This window comes from Eurosta solidaginis, chromosome 4 (genome assembly GCF_040869045.1).
Source record: "Eurosta solidaginis isolate ZX-2024a chromosome 4, ASM4086904v1, whole genome shotgun sequence".
Classification (NCBI taxonomy): domain Eukaryota; kingdom Metazoa; phylum Arthropoda; class Insecta; order Diptera; family Tephritidae; genus Eurosta; species Eurosta solidaginis.
The window spans coordinates 173433157-173456169 of record NC_090322.1 but is presented as its reverse complement, the minus strand read 5'-3'; the positions used below and the strand labels follow the sequence as shown (position 1 = coordinate 173456169).

The 23013-nt window shown below is 40.3% G+C and overlaps 1 protein-coding gene and 1 long non-coding RNA gene across 8 annotated transcripts in view; one reads left to right on the top strand and one right to left on the bottom strand.

The window, feature by feature from the left end:
- rdgA (retinal degeneration A) overlaps window positions 1-23013 on the bottom strand; it is a 1310388-nt gene that overhangs the window by 699694 nt on the left and 587681 nt on the right. The window lies entirely within an intron of this gene.
- Window positions 238-10074, top strand: LOC137250648 (uncharacterized). Of its 2 annotated transcripts, XR_010953031.1 has the most exons (4): window positions 238-682; window positions 6722-8101; window positions 8164-8275; window positions 8339-10074. It is a non-coding gene; the product is annotated as an uncharacterized lncRNA (long non-coding RNA). The 2 variants fall into 2 exon arrangements; XR_010953030.1 differs by having other exon boundaries at window positions 8164-10074.

Below are 23013 nucleotides of genomic sequence, written 5' to 3'. Positions count from 1 at the left end.
TTTACACCTTATAAGTTTATATGCTATCATGAGTCCCCCTATTATATTTAAGACTCATGAATTGTGTTAAGTCCATGAATTATATCTATATTTACATCTATTATAGTATAACAGTTCACACTTCGCCGCTCTGGCAAGCCCATCCGTTAGTTGACAGATCGGGTTTGTGTACATATGTACATACATATGTTTTTGTTGACATTTTCTTTTGCTTTATATTATTATTCATTCGAAATTTTATATCCACTCGGTGTGTCAGCAAATTTGTGAATTTTACATGTTAAAAAGTAATAAACCTCTCGTATAAAAGAAAATAGTTTCTTTACCACTCCAAAGTGCCCCGCTTTATTTATTTTGAGAACTTCTAATTTCGGTTCGGAGTTGTATATATTGGAATCTCGGTTCCTCGGTCAACAGTGCCATATTAAGTACTTTTTTCAGCATAAATTTCGCAGTACATTTACGGCTTTAGAGCCACCTTTGCTGAACCCGCTGCAAAAAACCAGAACGCCACTATACCACCATCACATCATCGCCACCATCACCACATCATCGTCATCATCACCACATCATCGCCGCACCAGCCACATCCTCTAACCAGGTAAAACCACATCCCCTTAAGCAGTGGTCCTTCGACGCCACTACCGGAACCAGCGGCACAAAAGGTTATCATTTGGTAACAGTGAGTATTAAATGAGATTTTAATACACCCCTAAACAGTGGAAAAATATATAAAATTGGAAAAAGTAAGGCAATTTTCATTTTCGAGGAAGAGAATTTCCCGCCAAAAATCCTCATTTCCCCCCAAAATTGCACATACCATTCGTATATATACATTCGTATATATACATATATATATATATATATACATATATATATATATATATAGCAATAACCCCATATTGCACAACTCAATACGGTACATGTGCAAAGCAAAATAAGAAAAAATCATTAGTTAGCTACAGTGGACACACTCGCTAAAACTACCCCTTAAATTTTAATTGCGACAAATCTCTAAATATTTTGAAAATTTTTTCATTTTATATTAAAATATTTCTAGTCGGCAATTAAATATATTGTAAAACTTCTGAAAATTTCTCATTTTCCCCCACTTGAATAAATATTGAACAAATATTTTGCCTTACTTGCGTTCACACATCTATACAAACGCATACACAAAATTAATTACACAAATAAGCGGCAATACAAAATCTCATACAGTGGTACAAGAGTGGTTCAGTGCGTACACCAGCGTTTAAAAAATATAGCTCTCTTCTGTAAAGCTAAAACTTTCCCGAGTAATTTAGTATTTCACTCTGTATCCCCATTTATACAGTCCACAAGAATATCGATAGAGAAATTAAGATAATTACTCATATTTACATATATATATATTTGAATTTTTCCCACGTATATTTAACTCTCACGCATATATACACATTAAATACAGTGCACCGCGGCACAGTGGTCAACTTTGTCTCGTCATACCCTCAAATTTCAAATTAATTAAAACCTCTTTACTTCTAAAATTTGTCCCCCTCTCTCTATTGGGTTTTACACATACTCAAACCCCTCAAATAAATTTAACTAAAAAACTTTTTTTTTGGTTTTGAAAATCATTCTCTCTTGCTATTTAACGTGAATATAAACGTAACTCCCTCACACATAGTTAAAGGCAAATAAATACTCTCTCTTCAAAAAAAAAAAAAGTTTCTCTCTCTTAGTTAAATTTTATTAATTCTCAACTCTAAGCGTCATAAAACAAGGCTCAAAAATGAGTGACGATGAAACCAAACAAAGTGGCTCCAAAACTCAAGGAGTTAAAAGGTTTAAACTCTCGTCTGCCCCCAAAAAATTTACATCCGAAACGGACAATTTCATGGAATATTGTGCTCGGTTTAGGTCGATGTCTCTCCAAGACAACACTGAGTCTTCTCTCAACATAAAAAACTCGAATATAGAAAAATTCTGGAATCGAGTCCAACACATCTTCGATAAAATTGTCGAAACCCCAGATCACGAACTGCCCGAAGATTTTTCAACGTCTGCTAATAGCAAATACAGGTCCTGTCTAATAGCGTATGAAGACACGAAAGCCTAGATCGAAGACCAGCTTCAGTTGCTTAAACAAGCAAATGCACCCGCGCCCCCTACCGCCACACCAGGTCCATCAGACAACTCCGGTATTTCGCTAAAAATCCCTCCTTGCGATACCGAAATACTTTATTGTGGTTATGAAAAATGTCCCTCATTTCGTGAAATGTTCACAGCCGTTTCCATTAACCATCCCAAACTCTCCCAAGCGCAAAAATTGTATCACCTCAGATACAAAACCCAAGGAAAGGCAGCTCAAATAGTCAACCAATTTCCCTTGACTGATGACAACTTTGCCTTAGCGTGGGAAGCCCTAAAATCTCGATACGAGAACAGACGAGTTCTCGTAGATAATGAAATACGGGCTCTGATGAATTTAAAAACGATCACCACGGAAAACAGTGAAGACATTCAGAGGTTGCAATCATCGGTAAATAATTGCCTTCAAATTCTCGCCACGCAACAAGTCTCTACAGATAACTGGGACCCCATGCTTATTTATCTCGTGACCTCTAAACTCCCTGAAAATACAGTCACGTTATGGGAGCAGTCTCTGACTTCAAGAAGAGAACTACCTAACTGGGCCCAAATGGACCAGTTCCTCACAACTCGATATGAAGTCGTAGAGCGAGTCGATCAATGGCGACCAAATAAATTTAAAGCCATCCCCCAAACTAGGCCATCATTTAAGCCCCAGCAGTCGCATCCCTTTCAAAATATATCGACCTCCCACACCCAGCCTCATATGACAGAGCAGCGGACAATGTACAAGTGCGCTATGTGTAAAACCTCATCTCACCCCCTTATAAGTTGCTTCAAATTTAAGAAGCTGTCGACCTCTGATCGCAGAAGGTTTGTGAGAGAAAACAATATGTGTTTCAATTGCCTCTCTCAGTCACACATATTGAAAGACTGTTCCAGTACTCAAACTTGCAATCAATGTCAAGATCGGCACAACTCAGTTCTTCACGAAGACATCTCAAGTGCCGAAAGACAACCTTCACGATTGCAAAAGACAGCCTCACAATCCACGACCACGACGACAGTCTCACCCGGTAATACTTATGATCAAGCCAATGCCCTAGATGAAAGCCCTTCATGCTCGCATAAAAGCCAAGTCCAATCGTTTTATTCCGAAAACGATTGTGAAATAATTTTACCCACGGCTATCGTACCCGTAGAGCATAGGGGAGATTGGAGGAAGTTCCCACCAAACCCCAAATAACCCCAGAAGACGAGTTTTGCGAGAATTTCTACGCAGCCACAACCTCACGCGATGATACCGGTCGTTACATCGTAAGGCTGCCGTTTAAACCCAGCTTCCCAGAGTCAATCTCGTTATCCCACTCTCGGTCTTCAGCTCTAAGCCAGTTTCTTGGAATGGAGAGAAGCCTGCAGAAGAATGGGGATCTAACACTCAATATAATAGTATCCTAGAAGAATACCTCACCTTCGATCATATGGAGGAAACCGGCTCCTATGAAAAATTTGACGGAAGTAAATGCGTCTCATTTTATCTTCCCCATCACGCAGTTATTAAGCCCGAGAAAAAGACATCAAAGGTGCGGGTCGTGTTTAACGCCTCAAAGATGTTGGCATCGGGACATGCGCTCAACGACGTTCTTTATACCGGCCCTACCCTCCAACCCGATCTGATGCTTCTGATTGTCAAGTGGCGGACATACCAGTTTGTTTTTAACGGAGACGTAGAAAAAATGTATCGTCAAATCATAATGCATGAAGACGACAGAGACTATCAGAGAATCGTCTTTCGCTCATCGCCGAGCGACCCCATAAAAGACTATCGTCTGAAAACCGTCACATTCGGTGTGAACTGTGCCCCCTACCTCGCCATACGTACTCTTCACCAACTGGCCAAAGATGTAGAAGAAACTTTCCCCAAAGCCGTCCCTGTTTTGACGAAAGAAACATATGTAGATGACATTCTCTCTGGCAGCCATGATATTCTCTCTGCTGAAACATCTCTCTCCCAAGTCATCCAAGTGTTAGCGTCAGCAGGATTTCCATTACGGAAAATAACGGCCAATCACCCCAGTATTATAAAAAATATTAAAGAAGAGGACTTGCTGGATACCAATCTTTTGGAATTAGAGAAAGCATGCCAAAACTCATACAGTGGAACGCCCTAACCGACACGTTTTCGTACCCCTCTCGTCCGCTAGTACGAAACGACAAATTCTCTCCTCGGTCGCAAAACTTTATGACCCCGCAGGGTGGCTTACGCCGATTATGATTCAGGCCAAGATTTTACTCCAAGAGTTATGGATAGACGGAACCGGCTGGGACGAACCAGTGAAGCCCCTCCGCTTCATTAAATGGACGCAGTTCGCAAAAAATTTACCCAACATCTCAAATATAAAGATACCTCGATGGGTTGACTACATCCCGAACCAGCAGGTTGAACTGCATGGTTTCTGCGATGCGTCAGAAAAGGCATATTGCGCCACGATATATCTGCGAACAACCCATGGTGCCACCACGTCGTCCCACCTTCTGGTCGCTAAAGGCAAGGTTGCCCCTCTTCGCACTACAAGTCTTCCAAGACTAGAACTATGTGCAGCTCTACTCCTTGCCCGACTAATCGCCGTCGTACAATCCCATCTCGAGCTCTCTCTTAAAAATCTTTACATGTGGTCTGACTCGGAAATTGTGTTAGCATGGCTCGAAAAGCCTCCCCACGCTTGGAAAACTTTCGTATCCAATCGAACAGCTGAAATTATGGATCTCGTCGGAAGCGCCTCCTGGAAGCATGTAGGCAGTCGCGACAATCCAGCAGATATGGGCACAAGAGGATGCAAACCCATGGACTTGGAAAATTCTTCGCTGTGGTGGAATGGCCCTGCGTGGCTGACCCAGCCCCCCGAAGCCTGGCCAAAACCATCTATCCGCAGCATCAACCCGCCTGAAATGCGCCGAGTCGAAACACTACACTCAGCTGAAGATGACTCTGATGTATTGGATCAATTTTCCTCTTTTCCTCGCGCCCTCAGGGTCATGGCATATGCCTTCAGGTTCATTAATAATCTCAAGGACCGAATTCGAGGCATTAAACCCGCTTACACTCCCTCTCTGTCTCATGAAGATCTCCGCAAAACGAATAATAAACTTGTGACGTTAACGCAAACCCGATATTTTCCTCGCGAAAGAGCATGCTTGGAAAATGCAAAACCAATTGATAAAAGAAGCTCTCTACTAACCCTCAACCCATACCTCGATGAAAACGGGCTCCTCAGGGTTCATGGTAGATTGGTTCATTCGACGTTGACTTACAATGAAAAACATCCCGTTATTATCCCAGAAAAATCTAGATTCACTGTCCTCTATATACAGTACCTGCACGAACTTCTCCTCCACGCCGAAATACGTCTAATGCAGCAATGCCTCAGACAGGATCTCTATATTCCCCGACTCAAACCCCTCACAAGAGATGCCTCCATCAGTGCAAAACTTGTACCCTCTACAAGCAGCAAATGCGATCGCAAATAATGGCGCCCTTGCCCCCGGAACTATGCACATACGCTCCGCCTTTTACCACTACCGGTGTCAACTTTGCTGGGCCTTTTCAAATAAAAGCCTCCTTGCTAAGGTCTCACACCTTACTGAAAGGCTTCGTGGCCGTTTTTGTCTGTTTCGTGACAAAAGCTGTCCACCTTGAGCTGTGCTCGGACTTAACAACCAATGCCTTTCTCGCAGCATTTGCTCGCTTCGTCGGACGTCGTGGATATCCTGCCACAATGATGAATGACAACGGCAAAACCTTTATTGGAGCTAAAAGAGCGACCGAAAAGGAGTTGGTTGACTTCATGAAAACTGCCTCTCAAGAAGTAATCGCAAAATACTCTCCCCAGGGAATCAGTTGGAAATTCATTCCGCCCGGAGCTCCCCACATGGGCGGCTTGTGGGAGTCTGCAGTGAAGAGTTTCAAACTGCACTTCAAGAGGACTTCAGGAGCCCACAACTTCATCTTTGAAGAATTTACCACCCTCTTGGTAAGAATAGAAGCCGTATTGAACTCTCGTCCTATCTCGCCTTTATCCCAGGATCCCACCGAGTTTACCGCGCTGACCCCCGGCCACTTTCTCAGAGGTAGCCCCCTCCTCGCTATCCCTGAAGTGGATCACGCGGAATTATCTTTTATAAACTTATGGGACAGAGTAAAAAGCTTACATCATCCATTCAGCAAAAGGTGGAAGGAAGACTACCTAAAGGATCTCCAGAAAAGGCAGAAGTGGAAAAATCCACAACCCGAACCCAAGGTCGGTGAGTATGTCTGCATTCACGACGACTCACTTTCCCCGACTGAATGGCGCCTTGGACGTATTTAAAAAAATACATCCAGGTCCTGACGGCCATATACGTGTTGTTGACGTTCGTACGCAAACCGGCACCCTCACACGACCACTTGTTAAGCTCTGTTTCCTCCCTCAGACTGAAAGCCTACCATCTCGGGCAAACCCGGAGAATTCGTAGCTGCTCTCAAACCACCTCTGACCACTCTTACCACATCACCGTCACTAATATGTCGTATTTCGCAACATAATGCCAGCTGAAACCCCCCATACCAGTATTTCTCTCCACTAAAATACTTTTACAACTGTAATTACAGATCGCTATGGATCGCTATGGAGATCGTTGCTCCCAACCGCGCAAATGAATCACGCAGCTCGACACTAATAACGGATTACCGACGGTGCCGCATATGCACCCGTCAGCACGCTCTTCGCAACTGCGTCATATTTAAAAAGATGAAACCACCCCAGAGATAGATGCTTGCATGAGCCCATAAGTTCTGCCCAAATTGCTTGGCATTATCCCACGTCACCAGCGAGTGCAGCTCGTATGACAGATGCCGGATCTGTGGAGCGCGACATCACTCCCTACTCCATCGGCGGGACGCTACCCCAAGCGCCCAACGCGCCATCCAGGCACCCCAGCCTGGCAGATCCGCCGTACCAACTCCGGCACCCGCACGCGCCGCCCAGGCATCCCGGCCTGGTCGATCAGCCGTACCGGCACCCCCATGCCGCCACCGGGCGACACCGTTCTCGCCCGGGAAACAACATTCCCTCAGCAGCACCTAGCATCGCCCGACGCACCATACGATGCACCGCACAAGGGCTGCAGACCGCCAACGCTAGAGGAAAAGTATCCGAAATCCTCGTGCGAGATACGTTGCGAACCCTTAAGGAACTACAGGAGGCTCTAGCCGCTGAACGCGTCTAGGGCGGGGACAATGGCTGAACGACTATTGCAGTCATCAGCAGCCAACTTCAGTCAACATTATATTTTAATAGCTAATTTATACGAAAGGAAAAAGACATGAATTTTATATTAAACATAAACTGAATTTGAGCATGTACCTTATTTATAATTACCGTAACTAAGTTACATATATATAAATATGTACATAGAACCTTTTTATACATTACTATTTGATGTATAGCTATTATATTTAAGACTCATGAATTGTGTTAAGTCCATGAATTATATCTATATTTACATCTATTATAGTATAACAGTTCACACTTCGCCGCTCTGGCAACCCCATCCGTGAGTTGACAGATCGGGTTTGTGTACATATGTACATACATATGTTTTTGTTGACATTTTCTTTTGCTTTATATTATTATTCATTCGAAATTTTATATCCACTCGGTTTGTCAGCAAATTTGTGAATTTTACCTGTTAAAAAGTAATAAACCTCTCATATAAAAGAAAATAGTTTCTTTACCACTTCAAAGTGCCCCGCTTTATTTATTTTGAGAACTTTTAATTTCGGTTCGGAGTTGTATATATTGGAATCTCGGTTCCTCGGTCAACAGTGCCATATTAAGTACTTTTGTCAGCATAAATTTCGCAGTACATTTACGGCTTTAGAGCCACCTTTGCTGAACCCGCTGCAAAAAACCAGAACGCCACTATACCATCACCACATCACCGTCATCATCACCACATCATCGCCGCACCAGCCATATCCTCTATCCAGGTAAAACCACATCCCCTTAAGCAGACGTTTAAGTCCATAGCTAATTAATGTTGTTCTTGTAGTATTAACTGCGTTGACAGATTGACGACGCCGTCGTCATTTTGACGATTTTCAACTAGAATGACGCTTGGACGATTTTGTAATGAAAAATGACGATTTTAGCCTGCCTTCTATGTAAGATTTATTTTAAATATTCAAACACCAAGAAATATGTAGATCCAATAATGTTGATTTTAGATGGACACTACAGTAATAAATATTGAAGTGATCAACTTAGCTCGTGAAAACGGAGTGATGATGATATCATTGCCTCCGCATTCCACTGACAAAATGCAACCGCTAAACAGAGCATTCATGAGCCAACTCAAAACTTATTACAGTAACGAATTAAAGCGTTTTATGAGAGAAAAGTTACTAAATTCGATTTAGTTGGTCTCTTTTCCAAAGCTTTTTATAAGGTTCACACTGGCCAGGTTGCAGTTAACGGTTTCAGATGTACTGGTATATACCCATTCGATCGAAATATTCTTACTGATGCAGACTATATTGCTGCAAATGATATGTATGAGCACGTAACTGCCGAAAACTCTGAAGTTTCCGAGCAAAATAATGCAACTTCGGAGACTGCAGTTACTCTTACTTCACCGACATCTAATACAAATCGAGTGACTTCTCCAGAACCTGTGGTATCAACCAGTTCAGGAGTCGTTTCACCATGGCAGATTTTACCATTGCCAAAGAATAGAAAGCCAGTTGCTACCGGAGGAGGAAGAAAGTCAAAAGCGACAGTATTAACAAAATCACCATATAAGAATCAGTTGGAAGAAAACATTCGGAAGATCGGGGAAAAAATGAAGCCAAAAATTAAAAAACAAAAGGAACCTTCAAAAATCCAGCGGCGAAAGCTAGAAAAGCTGAATATGAAGAATTAACCAGTGACTCCGAAGTAAGCGTCGTCTGCGCAGAATCGAACCAAGGGGATTTTGTTGAAATGCCTTCAGGCGGAGCAATTTTCTCCTTTTGCGAAAAGTTATGGAAGGACGAAAGGAATATATATCAGAATGGAGTGTTTTTTTACAGTGCGATACGGTTTGGGCTCATAACGTCTGCATTCCCAAAAAATCCAATTTTTATTTGCGAGACTTGCATAAATTGAAGTTTTTAAGCAATTTTAATATTTCCAATAACTTATTCATTTTTAATATCAACGAGCCAAGGAGGCATTTTATTTTATCTTCTGAGAAGCTATTTATCTTTTATCCATAAAATTGGTAAATTTGAAAAGAAGATATTTAATATTTTCTTTAGTAAAACTGATCTGGTTATTATTCGGGTTAGATGGTATATTATACAAAATTAGCCTACGTTTGCGTACCATATTACTCGCCAATTTTTGGGGAAGCGGCATTTCGGGCTCACCCGAATTTCGTCTTATAAATTGTAAACTGTTGGTGGTATACAATTTTTGATAAAGTACGCTATAGATGATATTTCATAAAACAAAATGTGAAGAAAAAGAGGTGAATTGGATTTTTGGTTAGGCCAAAATTACCCAAAAACTAAATGCTATACTACAAATGCTGCAGGTCCTCTATTTTGAAGACATTTCTAAGGTTCCTCCAGAAGTTTTTTGGAAAACTACTTCTATTATCAAAAGAGCTGACTCTACATACAGGTTTTTTCTAATTTATGTCCATTCGTTGCAGATCTAATGTGTTTGCCACACGCTACAGCGAATGTAGAACGAATTTTTTCTAAAATAAATTTAAACAAAAGAAAAATCCGAAACCGTCTGGAATCTGATACATTAAAAGGAAAAGCCCAAAATTATTTAAAATTGAATAACTTTTCCTGTCATAATATTGAACCGCAAATAAATATGCTAAAAAAATTAACGCGAAAATGTATAACTAAGAAACTAAAATAATATAGGAGCTTCGATTCGAGCTCGAAGAAAAAAAAATTATAATTGTTAAAATGACTGAAAACAAGTAACTTTTAAGACGTTTTTGTTATTTGTAAAATAAAACGAAATGAATTGAAAACGATTTTATATGTTGTATGTGGCAACAAAAAATAACAATCAAAGACAATTTTCAGAAAAGCGCTTTTAAAGTTAATATTGTTGAATGAAATCCGGCGATCTCATTTTGGTTTCCGGCGAATGCAGTCGTACGTCCCCTGGTAATAACCCAACTTTGTCCTAACTCAACTTTGGTTGTTATTGGTTGTTGCCATAGATTTGACTATTTTTGACGATTTTTTGCGCGGCGTCTGACCACTTAGCAAAAAATATATGGCAATGTTGAGTATTAACAGTGCTTCGCCCCATTCAATGGACACGACCACTCAGAAACTGTCATCAAAATCCTCTAACGGGAGGCCAAGGAAACTGGCTGTTTCAACAGGGGCGGACCGTAGGGAGATGGGTGTTAGAGGCGTAGGTTCCACATTACAATTAAAAAGAAGGTTGGTGTCATGTGGGGACACATCGTATGCGGGACATACATTACGTATGTCGGGGTTGATTCTAGACAAGTAAGAGTTTAACCTGTTACAGTATCCAGAACGAAGTAGGGCCGGGGTGACTCGTGTTTCCCTTGGCAGTGTGTTTTCTTCTTCTGCAAGGATGGGATTTTGCATATTAATAACGGGGTTCACCGGGCGCGTCCTGACAAAGTCGTTTACAAATTATGTTTAGGAGATGTTCCCTTAATCCCCGTGGAGGCGGGGCTAGATTAAGCAGTTGTTTCCTAGGATGTCGTGGTTTCTGCCACGTTTGCAAAAACTGCCTGTTCAGCATTTCGTTGTGCTTTTTAATGTTGAGCTCTTTGACTTCACTATGTAGGTGGCATTCGGGGCTCATAAGGAGACATCCGGTAGCAGTTCTGATAGCAGCGTTTTGACAGGTCTGCAGCCTTTTCCAGTATGTGTTTTTGAGACGAGGCGACCAAACAGGTGAAGCATAGCTCATGAGCGACCGCCCAATTGCTTTGTACGTGGTTAGCAACGATCTTTATGTTTTCCCCATGTGCTGTCGGCAAGCGACTTGAGGATTTTGTTGCGCCTTTTTACTTTACCAACAATCTCGGTTGCATGGGCCTTGAAGGTTGGAGTATTATCGAACGTTATCCCTAAGATCTTTGGATGACTGACAGTTGGTAGTGTGACATCATCGACGCGTACGTCCAATATTTTCGACATCTGTTCCTTCCACGTCGTAAACAGGGTGGCCGTAGATTTTGTCGGTGATAATGTCAAGTTGCGCGAGGTGAAGAGACCGGAAATATCGGGGAGATAGCTGTTTATTTTAGAAACTAATTCATCAACTGAAGGGCCAAGTCCTGTATCCATAATCGCGCAGTCGTCAGCATATGAAATGATTATGACTTCTTCTGGTGGGGAAGGGAGTTTTGATATGTAAAAATTAAACAGAAGCCGGAATAGGACACGGCCCTGTGGAACCCCCTGTTTAATTTTTCTGGGTTTAGAAATTGCGTTCGTAAATTAATTAATTAATTAGCGGTCCATCTTTTTACACAAGCGGGAAGGTGTGAGCCTTCTATGTCTTGAAGTAGCGTGCCGTGGTTGACTGTGTCAAAAGCTTCCTATTATGGGGTTTTTGCTGATTTAATCCGTATTAACCTGGAGTGGCTTTCCGTATTTCGATATCGATCAAGAACGAGTATAAAATAATCGTTTTCGCTTTCCGTAACACAAATTGTAGACGCGTCGTATTGAACGTTCTATACAAACAGTTCGATACCAAATTAGGTGTCGAATTGCCTTTATGAAAGTTCTAATTTTATGCTTTGGTGATTATTTAGGGAATGGTTTTTTCTACAGAGATTAAGAAACAAACGCTATTTATAAAAGAAATTATTTTGGTAGCTCCAAAAAGCTTTCTAAACACCCTTTGAAATCTGCAAACGAAAGAGATCATACCAAGATACGGGAACTAAAATGGCATCATCGAGCGTTCGATATCGACTTGAAGTATCGAATCAACGAGTGTCGACTATCGAATTACGGAAAGCCACCCCTGAGTGTCAATGGCATTGAGCGCGGTGGTGGTGCTGTGCATTTTACGGAAGCCATGTTGATACGTGGCTAGGAGAAGATTTGCCGTGTAATGAGGGAGGTGAACGGTTTCCAGTGCCTTAGCTACTGGCGAAAGGAGTGATATCGGTCGATAAGAGTCGCCTTCGTTAGCTGTTTTGCAGGCTTTAGTAGCGGGATTATAATTAACATTTTCCATTTTTCGGGAATAACGAAGGACTCCCGCGACAGGTTGAAAACATGTGTGAGGTATTTTATTCCCTCATCGCCAAGGTGTTTAAGCATTGGCATTGCTATTCCGTCGGAGCCTATAAACTTGGAGGGCTTGGCTTTACGGATGGCTGCTGCAACCTCTGTGGGGGTGATGATAATGAGTGGGACGTCGTGTTCATGTTTATGAGCTCGTCTGTTAGCCGACGTCTGGCTTTGTCTACAGAAGAATGCATTATAAATTGTCGGCAAAAGCCGCTCGCGCATTTCTTCGAATCAGATAAAGTTTTATCACCGAAGGCTATAGATACTTTATCATTGTGGTTAGTTGGGTTAGACAAGGATCACAGTTTACAAACACCCGAAGAGAGGGTGCAGTTCTTTAGATGCTCCTCCCATTTGGTACGTTTATATTCATTTACCAGCCGCTTGATATCCAAATTTAAACTCCTAATAAGGGGATCTCTAGGGTTGAGGTGTCTCGCAAGGTCATGTTCTCTTGCTAAATTTGCGGCTTCGTCCGAGAAATGCGGTATGATTTCAGGTTTTTTACCGGCCAGGATGAATGGTGCAGAAGCTGAAGCGATGACCTTGCGGAGCGCATGTTCAACCTGCCGGACATCGGTCGGAATGGGAAGAGCAGCAAAAGATTGGTTTGTAAAGGTTGTGTAGACTTCCCATTTGGCTTTTTTAAATTAAAGAAATTCCGCTTTTCAGAGCTGATAAAATTGGCAGGTCGCTCGATTGAAGTATGGGCAGGTGATCAGAAGCTAAAGTAAGGATCGGTTGCATTCAACGCAATTTATGAGCCCTGCACTGACGGTTGAGATGTCAGGTGAGCTGTGGCAATACCTGCAATTCTGGGGGGGGCATCGCCGTTTATCGTGCAGAAAGTCGCATTGTCTATTTGCTCTGCTAGCTGCCTGTCTCTGCTGTCGACTGGCAAGCTGGTATGCCAGATATCGTGGTGAGCGTTGAAATCGCCAAGGATAAGACGGTTTTCTCCACAGAGTAGCTTACTAATATCAGGGCGATAGCCACTTGGACAGCAGGTGGATGGGGGAATATAGATGTTAATTATTTCTAGGTAAACATCGCCTGACGGGATGGTTATGCCTCGACTTTGTAATTATCCCTGCGGCTGATTTTAGGTTGAAATAAATTATATTGCATGGTGTGATGAGTGATGAAGGCAAGGCCACCACCATTACCCCTTGCGCGATCTTGCCAGGGCTGTCGTCAATCTGGGAGTCAGAGACGGATGGAGGCGCCTTGCAGGATATAGGCTTTGTCGAGTGTGCCGTCCTATTGCTGCTGATGTGCCTGATGTCAATGAGTTGACACTAGTGTTTTGGCAGCAAGGTGCAACGAATGTGCCGGTCGAACGATTTCCGTTTGTAAGCCCAGATCATCTATAAAGGTGGCATAGGCCAAGGCATGACTGCATTGGACCGATGCCGCGATCGTCAATACTCTGAGATGGCATACGGAACACACGGTGTGGGGGGCAAGGAGTTGATGACTCCTTCTTACCGGAGTACGAGTGTCGGAAAGGGAGGAGAGGGACAGGGGTAAAAGCTGGTCCTCGGCATTGCTACTATCCATGCTACGTAGATTGTAGTGATGGGTTGTAGCGGCCGCGCTAGGTGGAAGCGCCATTTGGCGCAAGCAACAGCGGACGGTTGATTAGACTGCTGAGCAGCGTCACTGCTAGAAGATGGAGGAGGTACGTTTGAGAGTGACGCGGGACGTCCTTGGACGTTAACAGCAGGGAGCCACAAAGGTTTTATAGAAATTTCGGGGGCGAAGAACATTGGGTTCTAACCCAGAGCAGGCAGAACGATGCAACCATCTTTTACGCGAAACACACTGACAGTGTATGACCGTCTAAGATAAATACTTTTCCGGCATATGCAGCAGAACCGCAGCCTGGTACCGGGGTTTGGTTCAATACCTTCCCGGAGCAGGAGGGTATGGAGCAGTCCAGCTGCAGGGAGCTGCTCCGAGGATGACAATTTATGGGAGGGACGCAACAAATTAAATGGGGTTACACTGAAATGACAGCCTTTAGTCGGGAAACAAATTCCGAGTCGCTCCGGTACGAAGAACCAGCTGTCGTGGAAAGCTAATTAATGTCCAATTATCATTTAACAAAAGATGTTAATTAAACCCTATATATTTAGCTGAAGTACGCATAAATGCCTTAAATTTGTTGATTTGGTAGATCAGAATCTGTTTGTTTAACTGAAAAAAAAAGTCAATATACCTCACCGAGTCTATACCAGATATAACAAATCATTTGTAATTGAAATTTCAGAAAAATTCATAAAATTCTACAAGCTTTAAAATGTATAAATAGTGCCCACAAAACTTGTCTAGCTTTACTTAATACTTCACAAGCCGCGGAGAAAGTACAAAATAAAAATGCATTTAAGAAATCACTTCACGCTCCTATTTGTGGTGTTCATCTGCCTTTTCACCTTTTCGAAATCGCATTTTCGCGTTTATAATGGCAAAGCGTCGAATATAGAGGATCATTCGTATTTGGTAGCATTATTTAATAGAGGCGATTATTATTGCGTTGGCTCGTTAGTCACTCTGCAAGTTGTAATTACAGCTGAAACCTGCCTGGGAAAGATTCCACCATCCGAAATCATCGTTGTAGCCGGAACAACCAATATAAATGAAGTGGTAGAACAACGCGTTGGGTCGTGCAAAAAGTTTATAGGTAATTCTGGTTTCGGTCGACCCGCTATTGATATTGCTGCGCTTAAACTGGATGCATGCTTTACGACTCCTGGAATATCAACAATAGGTCCTTGCAATTGTGGAATAATCGAAAACATGGAAGTTATTGGATGGGGTGCAAGTGAACATTATTACAACCCTAAATATCAACTTCAAAGTACAAACGTTTTTATAGTAGAAAAGGCTCATTGTGACTTGCATTTAGGGAGAACTTTGTCAGAATTCATGATTTGTGCTCAAGGTGCCAACACTGGTGTGTGCTATAAAGATACTGGAGCACCGGGCGTTGTGAATAAACAACTTTGTGCGGTGGCATCAACTGGGGTGAATCCTCAACTTTGTAGGGAGTCATCATCGCGTGGTGAAGGGCACCCACGATATCCGCATGTATTTACCGCTGCAAATACGACACAAATTCGAAATTTTATAATAGAGGCGATGCATATGTAATTGGAAGGTGTTGCTATAAATCGACTATTTAGTGGAATATAAACCTATCTTGGCTGAACGCCCCATTTCGGAAGTTTCCTGAGGGTGGTGATATTCCACTCAGCAATCGAAACAGCAATATTTTTTCTTTTTGTATTATCTCTAAATAAATATTTGTGATTGAAATTTAATAAACATTTTTGGTTGTATTCAATGAAAGTGTGACGCATGCAAATGCCTTAGGTAAGTGGATTAAAATTTAGTCATAACCAAGGTTCCTCATTAATATATTCAGCTTTTATCTTTTCAACTGCCCTGCAAACCACTGCTTGCCAATTTAGCTAAAAACACCCATCCAGTCGCACAGTTTAAGATAACGTCAATACCAATACATTTTAAAAATTTTCCAAGATAGAACAGTTGTTTGTCAGCAGTTGCTTAAGCTAAGCTTAACATGAGTTTACTTAATTCTAGTCAAATTTTAAATTCAGTTAAGCTACAGAGCACTTTTTCCGTCACAGCTTTATGACGCCCTTGGGGTAGATTTTTTTACGTCAATATTTATTTCTATAATAATCTAGTATATATTTATAAAAGGTCATTTAGGTCATTTAAGTACAAAGATAATAGAACCGGTCTTAAAAAGCAGCCTTAGCGAACACCGCGATTAACAGGGTAAGGCTTCAACAGATTGCCATCAAACAGAACTTTCCAAGACGTATTAGCTTAGAATAATCTTAAAATTTCAATCATATGAGTTGAAAGACCATAGGGGGCTGGTTTATAAAAGACCATGTTGCGGGAAATCGTATCAAAAGCACACGAGAAATCTACAAAAAAGGCAAAATTTCTTATCTACCGTCTAATAGCCTCTGCGAAGAATGGACTGAGGCTCACTTAAAATATTATTAGAATCGTTCCAAACATTTATGCGACCAAGTAAAAACCCAAAAAATATTTTATAAGTAATGTCTATCAGAGACAAACCTCTGCAATTTGTAGTATCGTTAGGGCCACCTTTCTTAAAGTGGGCAATCAAGATGGAGGAACTGAAACAGGAAGGAATCTGCTTTCTGAAGTAAATGAAATTTAGAAGCACCCGCGGTTCATTGAAAAACCATTGGGGAGCAAATTTGAGCTTCTTTGCATCAATAATCAATTGGAGTTCCCTGCAACAGGAGTATCAAGGGAAGGTGTTTAAAAGCTTGGGCATTGCCAGTGCACGCACGAATCAATATTATTACAGCATAGGAGTTCTTTGAAATGAAGATAGAAGCCACTGATCTTAAGGTTACAACTTACTTTACAACGGACCTTTTTAAGTGAGTTTGCTAGCCACCACCAGTCACTTGAATTCCTAACGCTATTAAGCTGTTCAATTTTCTTACATCGCCACTCTAATTTCTTCCTGTTAAAGAGCTTAACATATTGTTTACGAAGAGTGAGGTACTTGATCCTATGGCAACCTGCATTCCTCCTTCTCAGCATGTTTAAAGCGTTCATTAACTTCTTGCGTAAGTTTGAGCACTGGCTATCAAACCACGCATGTTTCGGTGAGAAATGGCCTCAGAGTATATATATTCGCTATTGGAGAACCTAGTAATATTCTCCATGAGTTTATTCGCGTTTTGTGGTTTCCATGAAAGTCTGGAAGAAAGTACATGTTCATCGGAGTCGGCACTACACGGACGGCCGTTGAAATTAATAACAACAGGCATGTGGTCGGAGGAGCATTTTGATTTTGCATAAATAACTTGTATATACCTCAGCAGCTGGATTTTGATTACCCAACAAACATGGAAAAAATATTTCGCCCAACTAAAAAAAGATAAATGTAAGGCGCGATATCCTCCGATGAGATCTAAGACCGAGCTTTTCTTCCAATTTGCGTCGTGATCCTTCTTTTTTAATTGTCCCTACAAATTGGCCGGACGGGACCTACATGTTTTATGCCGACTCCGAACGGCATCTGCAAGGCAGGTGTGTTTTCACTGAGAGCTTTTCATGGCAGAAATACACCCGGAGCGCTTGCCAAACACTGCCGAGGGGCGACCCCGCTTAGACAAATTTTCTTCTAATTGAAAAACCTTTTTTCAAATTCTGATGTTGCTTTGCCCGGGGTGCGAACCCAGGGCATACGGTGAGATAGGCGGAGCACGCTACCATCACACCACGGTGGCCGCCGTTCTCCCAACTAAAATAAATATATATCTAGTTCTGAAGTTGATATGCAATATCATTCTCTAATCGCTATCCAACCTTTTAGAAATTTTTTAAAATTTATAGTTCTCGAAATGAACTCCAACGTTATTCTCATATTATTCTCCAGCTTTTTGGAGGTTTTGAGAAATGTTTACTTCTCAAATTTGTATCCAGCACATTTTTCCCATTGATATCCTACATTATATATGGAATTGAGGTGTTCTCCAAGGTGGTACCACCAAACCCAAGAGCTATTTATTGTGAGAAATAAACTTCATTTGGTATCAGTAATGAAGCCTTATAGATTAAACATTGTTAAAATACTGTAGTATCAAAATCTTACATTTGAATTCAATTAGAGAGCCACAATTGAGTACAAGTTATTTTTATCAATTTAAGTAATAGCATTTATGATTTTAAACAAATTGAATTTTTCCTGAAAACGTTATGATTCTTAAGTTGAGCTCCAACGGTGCTCAAGTTTGGTTGTTCAAACTAGTATCGGGAATGTACTGTACCGATGTTGAAACCTGTTCGTTAAGTAAATATTCATAAGAGACACAGCAGCCTTTCCAATCCCCAAAAACAGGCGCGCCTATTTTTGGTAAACAGGGCAGACAGATGCTATAAATAAACAGTTACAATGAAATTTTCTTTTGAAAAAGAATAATCAAATATTTTGTCAAACTCGCGCTCATTTCATTTCGCTGGAATATGCATAATTATCTTGAATTTGTTATTTTTGTATATCATAAGCTGTTTGTTCAACTGATTTAAAATTTACATTATACCTGACAGCTTTTTCATAAAAAATTATTAAATATTTTCGTAAAGCTCCTATAATACATTATAGTTTGACCCTAAATCTTTTACCAACCATCGTTATAAGCAAATTTCGAAACTTTTTTGTACTAAAATGGAAACCTCTCAATTTACTACTATACTCTTTAGTTGCATTCAGTTCTAATTTAGAAGTTATTTAGACAATAAGATCCACTTGTAGAACGGCAAATTATCTTTTTAACTCAGGGCTAACTTGGCATGAGCAGTTAAACATTTTTTACTCTGAACTCAAATAATAATTTGCCACTCTGCAAGTGGGCCTAATACTATGTTCAAACAGAAAAATAAATTGAGGCAACTTCGATTTAAATTGAGTGGGGTTCATACAACTCAATTGAGCTTACACAATAGTAATTTGATAGCTGGTTGTCTCATCTCTACAGCAACAACATACCTTTGTTCAGACTGTCACAATGTGCGTGTAGGTATTAAGCAACGGAATGGAATAAGAACATAAAACTTTGCAATTTTTGTGTGTTGTAAAAAAATGTGTTCAACGTTTTGGTTTCTTCTTCTTCTTTTGACAATCCCTACTCCAGTGAAATGAAAAAAAATAAAATCAGCTGATGAGATGAGCCAACCATATAGTTGAGGCATGCGTAACTGACGTTTAAATCTACTCAATAAACGCACTTTACAAGGTTGTATTTGCAGTTTGAAACAATTTATTACACAATTTTTTTTTTAAATTGGCAATTTATTATATGATAAATTACGTAATAAATTGCCCAAATGGTATAGATCGCCAATTTGGTGTGTGTTTGTACATAATTCTTAAATATTAAATTTGTTTAAAAACAAAACCCTTCAGTTTCAAAAATCTAAAAATAGAAAATTGTATATACATATGTACGTCTGGTTACAAAACGCACCCCAAGAGTTTAAAGTTGGTGTTGAAAATTTAAAAATAAAAAATTTCATTTGTGAAAAGTGCTGCAAGGCATGGAGCCCATATGAAGTTTAACTTAGAAATGAGAAGAGTATATCACTCGCCAACAAATGCTATTTTTGCCTGAGTTGACAATTGAAAGGTAAAGTCCTCTCTCGATGAACAAAAATCACGCTATGCAAGTCGCCCATCGCACACGGTGTCGAGAGACCGAATGCTTCGCTGGCTTGGTCATGCTATGCGAATGGACGAAGACGCTTCGGCCTAGAAAGTATTTCAATCGACACCGCAGTTTGGAAGTAGAGGAAGGTTTGTCAGGTGGAGGAAGACTTGACCTCCATTGGTGCTACCAATTGGCTTCACTTCTCGCGAAACAGGGATGACTAGCATGAATTGTTTCGAAACGGCCAAAGGCGCTTAGGTGGTTAAGTGCCAATTAATGATGATGAGGTTTTATAATATTTTGTCTTACAAAGATGTGACAACTCGGTACTGCAAGAGTTTTGTGCACTCATTCTCAGGAGACGGGTATAATCTATACTTATTTGAAACCAAATTTGATTTGGTCATATATGTATGTAGTACAAAAGAGTTTCATATTTAGGCTCAAAAATTAACCGTTCGGGAAATTTCTAAGACAATGTCATTCTATAAAGCCTTATACTACATTTAGGCAAGGTGCACATGAAGCTGCGCGTCATAGACGCATATTAGACGCTGCAGGCGAAATATGTACGCTTTGATGTCGAACACATGTCCTTGAGTGGAGAGCTGCACACGAGGCGTGACTGATGAAAGCGGCAAAGCATGAAAACTTCACGTAGCTAAGTGTACAACAATGTTGGTCGCTTAGCGTAAGTACGCTTGAAAAAAAGGAAGAACAAGATGTTCCTTTACATTTTTATGTATACAAATTAGTGTAATTAGTTAGAAAAAGTTAGTTTAGTTAATAAAAGTGCGTGAAAGGTATATAACCAAAGCGAAAAAGAATAGATTAAAAGGCTAAAGAGTGTTGGAAACTAGAAATCACTTTTTTCTCTAAGCCGCGGTGGTGTAAAATTGCCTTTCATAATTTACAAAGGCACGGGGATGCAAACAATGTTTAGTACCTATTGTAATGAATATTAGCAGCACTAAGGGATTCTATCATCTCTAAGCCGATGCTAAGCAGTGATTCAAGTCACATCAATAATTCAATCATTATGACTACACAGATGTACACGCAGCAGAGAAGCAACGCACAAACACATGCAGATATCTTATCTGAGATATGCAATTATAATTGTGTAAGTGTCTCACAAACACACGCGCATATGAGAGCTATACACGAACATCTGTAGTTATAATTATAGCTGATAACCAACTAGTAGATTTTAGGTTGCAAATAAGAGGATTTGCAGTAAATTCGTTACACTATTTTCCTTTGGTTTCGGGGACGGACATACCTGAAGAAATTTAATTTCTTATTTATTTCAATAATTGTTTGCTTTTTGTAGCGACACGGACGAACAGACGGACGGACGGACGGACGGACATAGCTAAATGAATTTCTTTTTTCACCCAGATCATTTTGATATATAGAAGTCTATATATATCTCGATTAGTTTTTGCCGATACGGATTACCGTTATGCGAACAAAGTTAATATACTCTGTGAGCTCTGCTCAGCTGAGTATAAAAATGGTCGGCGTAAATTAAACACACATGCAACACATGCTCCAACAATTTTTGCAGTGTGGATTTAACGATATATGTATGTGAGCTGAAGAAATTTGAAAATTCTTCCATAATTTGAAATTTTTAAATGAAAGCAGTTATGTTTATAATAAAACTGGTAAAATTAGTCGTTGCTTATGCGATTGGTACCTTTTTTTATTTGTAAGCTGATACAATTTTTTCTAGGCTCGCGGCAACACTGCCAACAAGTCTGAAAAGGGTTTCGTTTTCCCACGATTGTATACGAAACGCGCATTAGTACGTTTTTCTACTACTACTTCCTCTAATGCTACTACTTTAAAAATACTTTTTTAAATACTTTCATGTATATATTGCAAAATTAATCGGCTTGCATATAATTAAATGTATGTGAAGGCGAAATGAATGTCAATAATGCGCTGCTTAACATAAAGTCGACTTCAGTCTATGGTTATTCCGTTTTTCGTATTTCTTGCCAAAAAATGTATGTTTTTGTTTTCGTACTATTACATCACAGTTTGGGAATTTGTTTTCGAGGTTGAGAGAGAATATTTTCATTTCAGTTTTTTAGTGTTTCCGCAACCTTCTTGCAATGAATATCGTTTGAGACGAATCGTACGATATTTCCAATGTATTTTTTTACTCCCCTAACACCCCAAATAACACAAACGTTTGACCTAGCACTCGCTGGCACTGAAACTGATTTAGGAGCCGAAAAAAGGCCCATCCCTGCTCTAGCTCAACTTCGATCTGGATATTGAAACAGGTTAAATAAACTCTTACCTATCCAGAATCAACCCCCTTAAAATGTTGGACTTCACCATTGTTCTTCTGCTGCGGTCCCTTCAATACTTTGAAAGTTGTGTCTACCCTGTCTTTTCTCTTCCACACGATCAGATTTGTATGCTGGCATAGTCAAGAGTGAGGCTGCTTCCTGAATCAGTGCAAGGGATACAGATACTCTGAACTAAAAAGTTAACTTGCCGTTCTTAGATTTTATTTTATTTTTGATTGGAGTTCTGTTGTTTGCCTGACACATCGAGACTGTGGCGAATATGAGCAGTTCCTACACATAACTATGCCGGTAGTAAATAAATGCTGCAAAATCACAAAAGCAACGGCAGCAGATGAAACAAATAGCTACGTACACATGTAGAAAGCAGATAAGAGCGTAGATGACATTACTTACATATATAAATAGAAGATAACAGCGGATATGTGATGCCGAGATATGAGAAAAGTAAATAAGCAACAATTGAGAAGGCTGTTCTAGACCCTGTGTATGGTTCAACAATTTAGTTGGTTCATTTCTTTGAGAGTTAAGTGATTCGAATGATAACAGAAGGCGCAGAATTATTGAGAATTTCTTAGAATACTTAACAATATTGTAGCGAATTTTGAAAAAAATTCCTGATTATTTTGCAGCTACTTTTAACGTTTGAATCTCTGAACTGTCGAATAAATAACTAAAATATACAGTATCGCAAAACGTTCTTTATTAACAACTCTACTGTGGCAGTATTACCTCACAATTACATTATCACGTACTTCACTAATAGTGTGTTTAAATCAAACTGATTGACCATTCCGCAGCTTGCGCTGCTTTTATACTCTCTGTTGCGTGTCCCGTTCGCATAATTCTCCAAGGATCTCGACTTTTCACGAGCAATCTTCTCGAACAGCTGTTTAATAATTTCCCACATATGTAATCATATTCACGTTTGTCTTCTTGTTTTATGCGTATATGTGTGTGAGTGATAACTTCGGCAATTTTAGCTCTTATTTACATGTATTTGTAATAACGTTTGAGCTCTTATGACCTCTCACTGTTGCCTGCT